Raw genomic sequence first — 10,779 nt, forward strand, 5'->3', positions numbered from 1 at the left:
TGATTTCCAGTATTGAGCAACAGAGAAAAAGAATAACTCCCAGGATTTGCTCACTGAGCACCCTGAGTTCAGTCTGTGTTGCTTATAAATGTTTTCTTCAGGTGTAATCTATATAAAGTGTGATTCTTAATCTGCTGCACTTTCAGAATACATCTTTCACATAGGTCACTGTCACAGGAATTCATAACTTTGCTCCTGTGCTCTGTGTTCATTTTCATTTCACCAACATAACAGAAAATTCTTAACAGATTTCTGCTGGTTGACACACATCATCACTCAAAATATTGAACTTGTCTGCTAAGTACACAATAGGCCTTGCAGTTATAACACTACTCAACATTTAAGATCATCTCACAGCATCTAGACTCCATTGCCCAATGGAAATTCATCATCAAAGTATTACATCATAAGAACTGAAAGAGATCCTTCAACCAAAACACAAACAAAAACCTGAGCATCATAGCTAGCCTAAAACACAACTATAGCAAAGATAAATCATAAAGAGAGAGCCCTCTCTGGTTGCAGTTAGGCTAGGAACTGTAACCCAAAGATTGGTTAGTGGTTACCCCGGCCGTATTCCCTTGGGAGTCATAGGGAACAACCTGGGTGATAACAGTCGTTTTCTTCACATTTTCTTGTTTTTTATTTTAATTTTAACCTTTTTTTTGTGAGTTTTTATTGTTTTGCATTTTTAAATTAGGAGGTCGATATTTAGAATTTTCGATATTGTACATATTTATACATCCTTAAGTAATTTTTCAATCCACATGGAATAATTGTTTCTAAAAAACAATATTTTTTAACAATGGACATAAAAGTAACCATTTTTAACATAAATATAACTAAAAAACTACACGTTTTGATAATTTTTTGCTAGAATTGACATGTCAAAATCACAACTTTTATACGAAAATTTTAACTAAAAATGGTTAAATAATAGTTTTTTTTTATGAATTTCATGTCAAAAAAATAATAATAATCACTTTTTTTTTTTTAAATAATGATTAACTTAAAAATTAATGTGAAAATCACATCTTAGAAATATTGAACGCATAACAACCTTAATTGAGTGTTTATTTTTCTCCTAAAATGTCAAAGTCAAAACATTGCAAAGCTTTATTTCCAGGCATAACTTAAATTTAATCAACAATGTCACGTAATCCAAACTCTTCATCCTCTAAGGTTTCATCATTGTCTTCTTCCACAATATTTTCTGCTTCCTTTTGCTCATTTTCCTCTTCTAATGGATCTTTGATGTCTGCAAATCTCCCAATGTATGTCTTTCCAAACATTCCATGTAATGGTGGGTGGGGTTCCTTTGCCTTTTTTGCCACACGTGATTCACTAAAGTCCCCTTTCTTCAACCCAATTTCTTGCAATGCATCTGGAAGAAATTGAAAAGAATTAATTCTTTGCTGAATGAAAGGCTGAAATGTTTAGAAATTTTCTTGAATAACTATTTCAAATACCATTTATGAAAAGATGGTAATGCAAGCACATAGAACCAATAAATAAGATTTCAAAGATGCAAGAGAATTTTATTGCCTAGTGGACAAATCTCTAGTCTCTCTACAAACAAGCTACACCAAAACCATAAAAAACTAAGCAAGTTATTAAACCTTCCTAATTTTAGTTTATTAGGCATAGGTCACTATGTGTTAAATATCATAGTCTAAAAATAAAATAAGTAACTTGCACCTCAAACTTACATTGAAAAGAAACATTAATACAAATGATCCAATTTCAATTGAGAACAATAGTTTATTATGAGGAAAACAAAAATAAAAAACTCTTCTAATTCTAATTGAAACAAGGAGAAAATTTCAATATAAAAAACTCAACACCCATATCTAGATACATTATCACCGCATCTCTTTGACTACAAATCAAGCACTGGAGAAAATTTTTAATATAAAAACCTGAGCATCCATATATAGATACATCAACACCAAATCTTTTTGAGTAAAAATCAAGCACTCCTCTTTGTACATTAAAAAGGAGGGATGAATCAATCTATCTTGGTTTATGAGGAGCAATGAAAGAATTTTTTTTTATAATCTTCTAGTTTAGATCAACTAAATAAAAAGGTGTAATAACTAATCATTTAGTTTGGGTTGTTGTTTCTAAAAGGGTATGGCCCAAAGCTTAATTATGTCCAATGTCACTTCATAATCTAATGATATGTAAGAAAGATTTCTTCCACTTGAATTAATAAGACACTAGAAACCTCACATACTCAAAACAAACCTATTGAAAACCAATTTGATTCAATAGACCTAATCAAAACAAACATACAAGAGAATGTAAAAATGAACATTTGAGTATACTCAAATCTTGAAATTTGTGATCCCAATTCATAATTCTTTATTTATTTCTATCTCATCATACATTAATTATTTTAGCAAAAGAAAAAGACACCTACATTTCTATCTTGTTCGGAGTTCATTATTTTGGAAAAAAGAAAGAAACCTATGTGTTCATCTAGAACTTGGAGAAGAGGTAAACTGTGTTAGATTATCTCTTTTTCTTTCACAATACACACCAATAACCACTCTTTTTTGCTTGCCAAGATTATTTAGCATCAAAAAATATGTGACAATGGAAGATTGGCAAATATTGTGTCATACACAATGATTGGAAAATATTGTATCATACCCAATGAAAAACAAGATGGGAAGAAAACAAATAGATGTGGCAGATCCATGGGTGAAAAAGAAAAGTCATAAATACTAAACATATTGCAGATTTTTATAATTGCTTGCAAACCTGGCATAGATGCCTAATGCATGCATCATGAATAAGAGATTTGGATAGGTTATAATTCTGAGGAGAGGAGATAGATCACATATCAAACCAAATTTGATATGAAACCTTATTGGTTAACCTTAGTCTGGTTTTTGTTGAGAAGGAATACCATGAAGATTGTTAGAAATAATCAAACAATGTAATCTAATCAACGTTTATGGATTGATTATTCATTTATATCTTAGTCAGTTAATTATTCAAAAAAACAAAAGAAATAAATAAAGACGTTTATGGATTGATTATTCATTTATATCTTAGTCGGAGTTAATTATTCCAAAAAAACAAAAGAAAAAAAGAAAGAGGGACCTACATTTTCATTGAGAAGAAACTGCTGAGTTGGATTCTTCACTTTTTCTTCTGCCATATTTGATACATGCACCCACGCATTAGTAACTATTTTGTTTGTTCCATGCATTTTAACATTGGCTGTGCCAGGCGAGGTGGAGGAAGAGGAGCAGCAGCAACTGGAATAAGAGTTTGTGCAACAGTCCATCTGTTCACCTTATTACATAAAAATAGATGATTATTCACCCTAAGTAATAAATTTTATTACATGAAACTCCTTTAACGTTTTCTTCCTCAATAACTTCTTTAGAAACATCTTTTAAACTTGTACATTAATTTCTCTTTAAAACATGTTTTCATGTACAATTAGTCATATAAACCTACCAATTGGTTTAAAACTTATATCTCCATTCCATTTACTCTTTGCAATTCTCTTTCGCAGATAACGAACACTTCATTCTTATATTCACTATACGATGTTGGACTTGACTTACATTATTCAATTTTCAACCTTTATAATCGCTCAAAATTATCCTATTTAATTTGATAAAGAAAGATTTTGATATCCATCTACAAAACATTATGTTGCATGCCTATAAAAAAGCTCAACGACATACATCAACCTCTATTATTTATTAAATCATAGTGTGCCTATCAAAATGTAATATTATTGCCTACCCCTTGTTCAAGGGAAAGTGCTGATATTGATAAGTAAAACTCAATTCACATCACATTGCGAGATAGATGTTCCAAGCCGTTTTGATCAACATGGTGAAGGGACGCCAAGGAGAGCGTATCAGGTTGTATGTTCGAGGGATCATCCTCTGCTACAAAAGGTCAAAATCAAACCAGTGCCCAAATACTTCTCTGATTCAAATTGAAAGAGTCAATACACTATAGGAAGTGGATTGGTATTGGTATCTCGGCAAATGCCCTATATTTACAAGGCAAAAACCAAGAAGGGGGGAACTAATTACAGGTGTATTTGGGGCAAAGTAACAAGGCCGCATGGTAACAGTGGTGTTGTTAAGGCAAAATTTAGAACAAATTTTCCACCAAAGTCCATGGGAGGTAGAGTGAGAGTATTTATGTACCCCAGCAGCATATGAGGTGGTGGGGCGATTCTCAGAATCGACCCGCCACCGCCCCGCCACCGGTGGTGGTGGCGGCACCGGTGGCGGGGCGGTGGCGGGTCGATTCTGAGAATCACCCCACTAGCCGGCGATTCTCAGAATCGCCTCAGTTCATTAAAATGGATCAAAAATGAAATTTTCAAACAGCGGCAAACTGAAAATTAGGGCACTCTCACAGGAATATGGCGAAAACATCCTAGATCGAAGCAATCTATTTTAAATCAGACTGTGAATACAGATTAACATATGAATAGACAAGCCCACTGTAAACCCTTGGCATATGCTAACTTCAAGCCCTTCTAGATAATGAAATATATTCTCTTAATTTCCTAGAGAAAAGGGCGCAAGATTTCCAGAGGTTTCAAAAATCAAAAATTTTGAAAAAGACTGTGCATCACAACAATACAGCAAATTAAATATTACCCGGCCATCATCCTGGTGATAAAATCTTCATAGCAGATGTTTCCGTTTAACTTACCAATAACTCATTATATTTTAAACCTCTTAGGTTTATTTTAATTTTAAATTTTTCATTTAGAAATATCGAACTATTCTTATGCTTCATTTTCAAACTGAGATATTAATAACAAACCTCTTCTGATTATTTAAATTTCTCATTCAAACGTATTGAACTATATTTAATTCGTTTCTTATACTTCATTTTTAACCTAGGATTGAAAATTTTAAATATAAAGTATTGTTATTTAAAACAGGAATTTCTTTTACACTCATCCAAATGAAGCTGTCATTAAAATGACAGGCACAAAAAATAAATAACCGTCACCTATTTCAGCTTCACGTGAGTTTCATTTGATTTTTCATGAAATATATATTTTTTTAAACACAACATTACTTGATTCCTTTAAGTTTTAATCAATGTATGATCTTAAATGGGTTCTCTTAGCCTTGTTTCTCTGCTTTTTGCAGCTTTTGGTGTCAAACCTTCTACTCGAATTGTGTTTACATTACTACATTCAGTGGGGATGTTTCTGATTTTCTTGTACCCTTAAGGCAGCTGAAGGTCACAGAAGTTGGTGTCGTCGCAATTTCCTGCGTTTGTCTGGAATTTTTATAGTATGTGACCAGCTCCAGAAGTTAAGTGTACACACATTGTAAAGACACTTTTCACCTTGGTTCTTTCCGCTATAGAGAAGCTCCTTAATATTGCATCAGCATAATGGAAATGTTGATGCAGACTCAGTTTTGGATTGCTATCCCAGCAATTGCTTTGCTGGCCAAATTGATATTGCTGCAACCTGCTTATTTGCTTGTCCTGCAATATGGCCGTCAGAAGTTATTCAGCTCGCAAACAGGAATGCTTAATCTTAGGTAATAGGACAGGTTCTTGGTTTGTCTAAGCTGAATGCACATCAATTTGTATATATAGCACTGGTCCACGACAAAGCTTTCCTGTCTATGTTAAAAGCACCATGAAAGATGTATTTCCTGGTCAAAGCCACAAAGGTGGCAGGCCAACTATTACACATATTAGTAGTCATTAATGTAGAACGAGGTCCTCAAGAAGGGATATTGTCAATAATATGGCATTTTTCATTGAGCAATGTAATCCAACTAGTGCATTATTTCACCGATAAGATTCCTTGGCTTTCAACTTAAGCAGAGGCAATTTGTACAATAAAGTTCTTAACAATGCTTCTAGTTTTCTTCAAAAGTGTCTCATGAGAATTGATCGTGAGGTGGAATCTTTTAGAAGACGAATGCCAAATCAGATTAAGTTCACTCTCTACTGCAGTGCTGTGAAGGGGGGAACTAATTACAGGTGTATTGTCCATGGGAGGTCGAGTGAGAGTATTTATGTACCCCAGCAGCATATGAGGTGGTGGGGCGATTCTCAGAATCGACCCGCCACCGGTGGTGGTGGCGGCACCGGTGGCGGGTCGATTTTGAGAATCGCCCCACTAGCCGGCGATTCTCAGAATTGCCTCAGTTCATTAAAATGGATAAAAATGAAATTTTCAAACAGCGGCAAACTGAAAATTAGGGCACTCTCACAGGAATATGGCGAAAATATCCTAGATCGAAGCAATCTATTTTAAATCAGACTGTGAATACAGATTAACATATGAATAGACAAGCCCACTGTAAACCCTTGGCATATGCTAACTTCAAGCCCTTCTAGATAATAAAATATATTCTCTTAATTTCCTAGAGAAAAGGGCGCAAGATTTCCAGAGGTTTCAAAAATCAAAAATTTTGAAAAAGACTATGCATCACAACAATACAGCAAATTAAATATTACCCGGCCATCATCCTGGTGATAAGATCTTCATAGCAGATGTTTCCGTTTAACTTACCAATAACTCATTATATTTTAAACCTCTTAGGTTTATTTTCATTTTAAATTTTTCATTTAGAAATATCGAACTATTCTTATGCTTCATTTTCAAACTGAGATATTAATAACAAACCTCTTCTGATTATTTAAATTTCTCATTCAGACGTATTGAACTATATTTAATTCGTTTCTTATACTTCATTTTTAACCTAGGATTGAAAATTTTAAATATAAAGTATTGTTATTTAAAACAGGAATTTCTTTTACACTCATCCAAATGAAGCTGTCATTAAAATGACAGGCACAAAAAATAAATAACCGTCCCAAAATTTTGACTCGACAGGCGGAACAAACTTGAAATTCCAGGACCGGGCCATGACATTGACGTTTTGGATTTTACAATACGCCTTTGCCCCATGAAGTTCATTTTAGGTTTTGTAATGCGCACTCACCCCATAAAGTTTTAGTTTTACTGTTTACGCAGCCGGATAAAGTTTTATGATTTTAGAATACCCAATTGCCACGTAACCATATGGTTTGCACGCGTCGTGAATACTGCAACCTCTTTCAAAGTTTTCTTTGCAAGGCATAAATCATGACGTGGGAATTGTGCAATTTCCAAGGCCACCTTCTCCAAAGTGTTACAATAAACAAATTTGCTGGAATCTTGAGGTTTGATTATGACATAATTTTATAATATAAATCTTTCAAGAGATAAGGTCAAATAGTGGTAATGGATTGTTGTCTTCTTTTTTACCATCCACCGAGGTTTGATTATGAGATTATGACAATTTAATTATGCAATTTGATTATCTCTTTTGATTCTTTAGAGTAGTAGGTAGTAGATTAATATAATGAACTTGGAATACTTGATATAAATAAATTACAATATAAATATTCTTTTAATAATGGTTATTATAAATGATATAAAAATAATATCCATGTTCTCACTCTTGCCACGTGAACTTGTTTATCTTATAAAAAAAGTTCATATATTTATATTACAAGTGTCCCACGATTTCTATCGAACCCGAATTGCTTGGAGAATACCGAGCCTGTAGCAGTAACATAGGCGATAAATAAAGGCGGTGGAGGAGAGAAAGACAACCAGACCCAGATCCGTTTTGGGTAATAGAAGTCATGAAAACAGGCTTTGTGGGATCCGGTAACGCCACAGAGTAAGATAGCAGCGTCAAAGTGACTGTAGGCATTGGTGGATAAAGTGAAGCGGTATTGATGAGGCCTCACATTGTCCATCGATGCCTCAGCCACTTTGACTTTGACGTTCTCATCTGATTTTATGACTGCCTCACTTCCTCCGCCAATGCCGGAGGCGCTGTCATCTGTTTTTGCAACATTACCGGATCCTACAAACCCTGTTTTCATGGGTTAAAATTATACATCTGTTTCCATATGTATAACGCGTCTCAGGTGGCGATTTTTTTTTTTTTGAAGAATGTCCCGAGTTGATCTTCTCTAATTTATCAATGAGGTACGTGTTTTATATCCCTCGGGTATTTTCAAGACCAATATATAAGCGGACACATATTCTCGGTGATTTTTTTGTCTTAAAATATATTAAGTGTTTCCATGGGGTTACATGGACTTTCAATGTAAGTTGTAACTAAAATTCACTGTCCCTGTCTAATAATATTAGACATTAGACATTAGTTGGAGGTAACATTGATAAAATTATGAGCTCAAGATTTAAGTTACTATGGTGAAGATAATATAGAAAGTTCGGGCTTTCATATGGTCCTGTTATTTTAGTTCATTATCATTCAAACAAGATAGAAAGTTCGGGCTTTCATATGGTCCTGTTATTTTAGTTCATTATCATTCAAACAAGGGGTCGTTAAGTTTGGTGTTATCTGTGTCTAAGACATTTAGATGAACATTTAGATGAAAATTGATCAAGATTAGTTTTTTACCTTAATTAAGAAGATTTTTAAAATGATTAAGTATAAGGGAATGGAAATAGGAGTAGTTTTTGAAAGAAAAATCCAAGTTTGTTTTTTAGTCAATTCATCTTTATCTAAGATATTTATATGAAAATTGATTGAGATTATGGTTTTCACCTTGATTAAGAAGACTTTTAAAATGACCATGTTAAGCATAAAGGAATGGAAATAGGAGTAGTTTTTAAAAGCAAAATTCAAGTGTGTTTTCTAGTGAATTCATGGAAAGACAATAGATGAGTCTAAAATATTTGAAATGCTTTAACAATAAGGTTATAGTTATGGTACAATAATATATTTTTAGTTAATTTTATTAGGAATTCACAAGAGATTAGATATATTTGTTTAACATTGAAAGCTTTTTATTTTGAGGATTAAGAAATACTTCTTTATTATAATAATTTATCCATAAAGGTCATTTACTTTTAAAAAAATATTTTTTTTTACTTTCACTTTAGGTTTGGTTTTTGATCCAATGGGTTTGTATAGATCTTGAGGTAATAGACTCCTTAAATATGACTCAAGGATTTCTAAAGGTATTCTTCCAATATTAATGAGTTTCTATGTCTACAACGTAATCACCACAATGAAATAATAAGCATTTGCTACCAACTAGATGTTCATAGCCCCATAAAAGGTTTTTATATCCCTCGTTACTTCCCCCATTGGGGTGCTTTTCATTTATTTTATTTTTCCATTTTCTTTTATTTAGATATGAGGATGGGTAACATCTAATTGATAATAGTGGGGGAAGCAACGCATTGAATAACCATATTAATAGGTTTGTCTCCTTATATTGGGTGTAAATTCTTGACCTAATTGACTTTTTAGAATTGTTGCCAACGGAGATGTTTTTATGCTGTTGTTAAGATATTCGCAGTGAATTTGATAAATGTAATCCTTTCTCAGTGGTAATTGATGTTAATGGAGGTCCAAACTTAGTTTGATCATTTTAGTTGTGTTTCCCATTGTGGTATTAGCGTCCATGTGCTCCTCATGAGTCACCTGCAACAAAATAAGACAAACACAAAATACCATGTAACTATATTTAAAACGCCATCAAATTTATTATAGTGGTTCATAAGATGACAGTGACAGTGACCTTCCTTTAAAGGTTTGGAAAGAAATTAAAATAGATTATTATTATGGCCTTAGATACTCTAATCAAAGTAAATCGAGTGGTCGTAGGTAGCTCATCATATTCTCCCTACATGTGGGGTATGATTTCATTGATGATGCATTATTAGGATTGTGATTGACACTAGAGTTATCTTCTGGTAACTTGCTTGTTGTTTCCAATTATTTCATTCTTGAGAGAAAATCCTCTGGCAACTAGGTTTGGGATTTATTGATAGCAAATGGAGTTATGCTACTTTCATTTCTCGGGAACACATTTATGAGGGAGTAATATGGTTCTTCAGGTGTAACTGAGTTGCTTTAGAACAAATAAAACTTGCTTATGGGATTCCTTGTGAACTTTTTGTGAACATATTTTATGGAGAGGGTGATCAGTTTAGCGAGGGTCATTAGAGGAGATTCACTGTAATTTGACTCTAGTTCCTCTTTTTAGCGAAATCCTGGCCTCCTATGAATTTTTCATGCTCAAAATTAAGATAAGGATAATCAAGAAAATGTGCTTGATGTGATATGGTAAATTTGTCCATCTATGTTTTTAGGTGTAATAACCATGGCATGTAATGGTTGAAAACATCTTGAATTTATACTTAGGAAAGAAAAATGATATTCTACCAAAAACATTAATGTGTTTTTTTCCTCATAAACAACTTTGTTTGGCACATAAAAATTTGGTTTTACTAGAATTTTTTAAAAAGTTTGAAAATTGACCCTAAAAAAAAAATCATCGTTCCAGTATCATCACTTTTTCGTTTTGAAGCTATATTTTGCACGAAAATTTCGTAGTAAATTTCGTAGTCACTGTGATATTTAAAACATGTTCAAAATTGACTCCTAAAAAATAAAATCATCGTTCCAGTATACACACTTTTCGTTTTTAGCACTGTTTTTGATGTTTTTTCGGGGTTTTTTGGCTAGAGTTCCCGTTTTGAGTTTATAGTTCCCCTTTCAAAGTTTACATTGTTGTCAAATTTAAAATAAATTTTACTGAAATTATTAGGGTCATAGTTATATAAATATATTATTGAAATTAGTGCAATTGAACTACGTGAAATTACGTGATTATACTGAGCACTTATCATCCAATTTATGGTAATTTAAATTACAAGACTTCCATAAGTTGGATACATAATCTTTAATACATAAGCGCACCCATGATCAGTTTGTT

General features: G+C 33.0%; 1 pseudogene; it reads left to right on the plus strand.

Moving 5' to 3' along the window:
• The first annotated feature begins 3,841 nt into the window (after positions 1 to 3,841).
• Positions 3,842 to 4,199, plus strand: LOC149190569 (large ribosomal subunit protein eL33y pseudogene; annotated as a pseudogene).
• Positions 4,200 to 10,779: the final 6,580 nt, after the last annotated feature.

This window comes from Pinus tabuliformis, chromosome 3_1 (genome assembly GCF_031772625.1).
Source record: "Pinus tabuliformis cultivar Carrire ecotype Pingquan chromosome 3_1, CPIR1, whole genome shotgun sequence".
NCBI classification, from domain to species: domain Eukaryota; kingdom Viridiplantae; phylum Streptophyta; class Pinopsida; order Pinales; family Pinaceae; genus Pinus; species Pinus tabuliformis.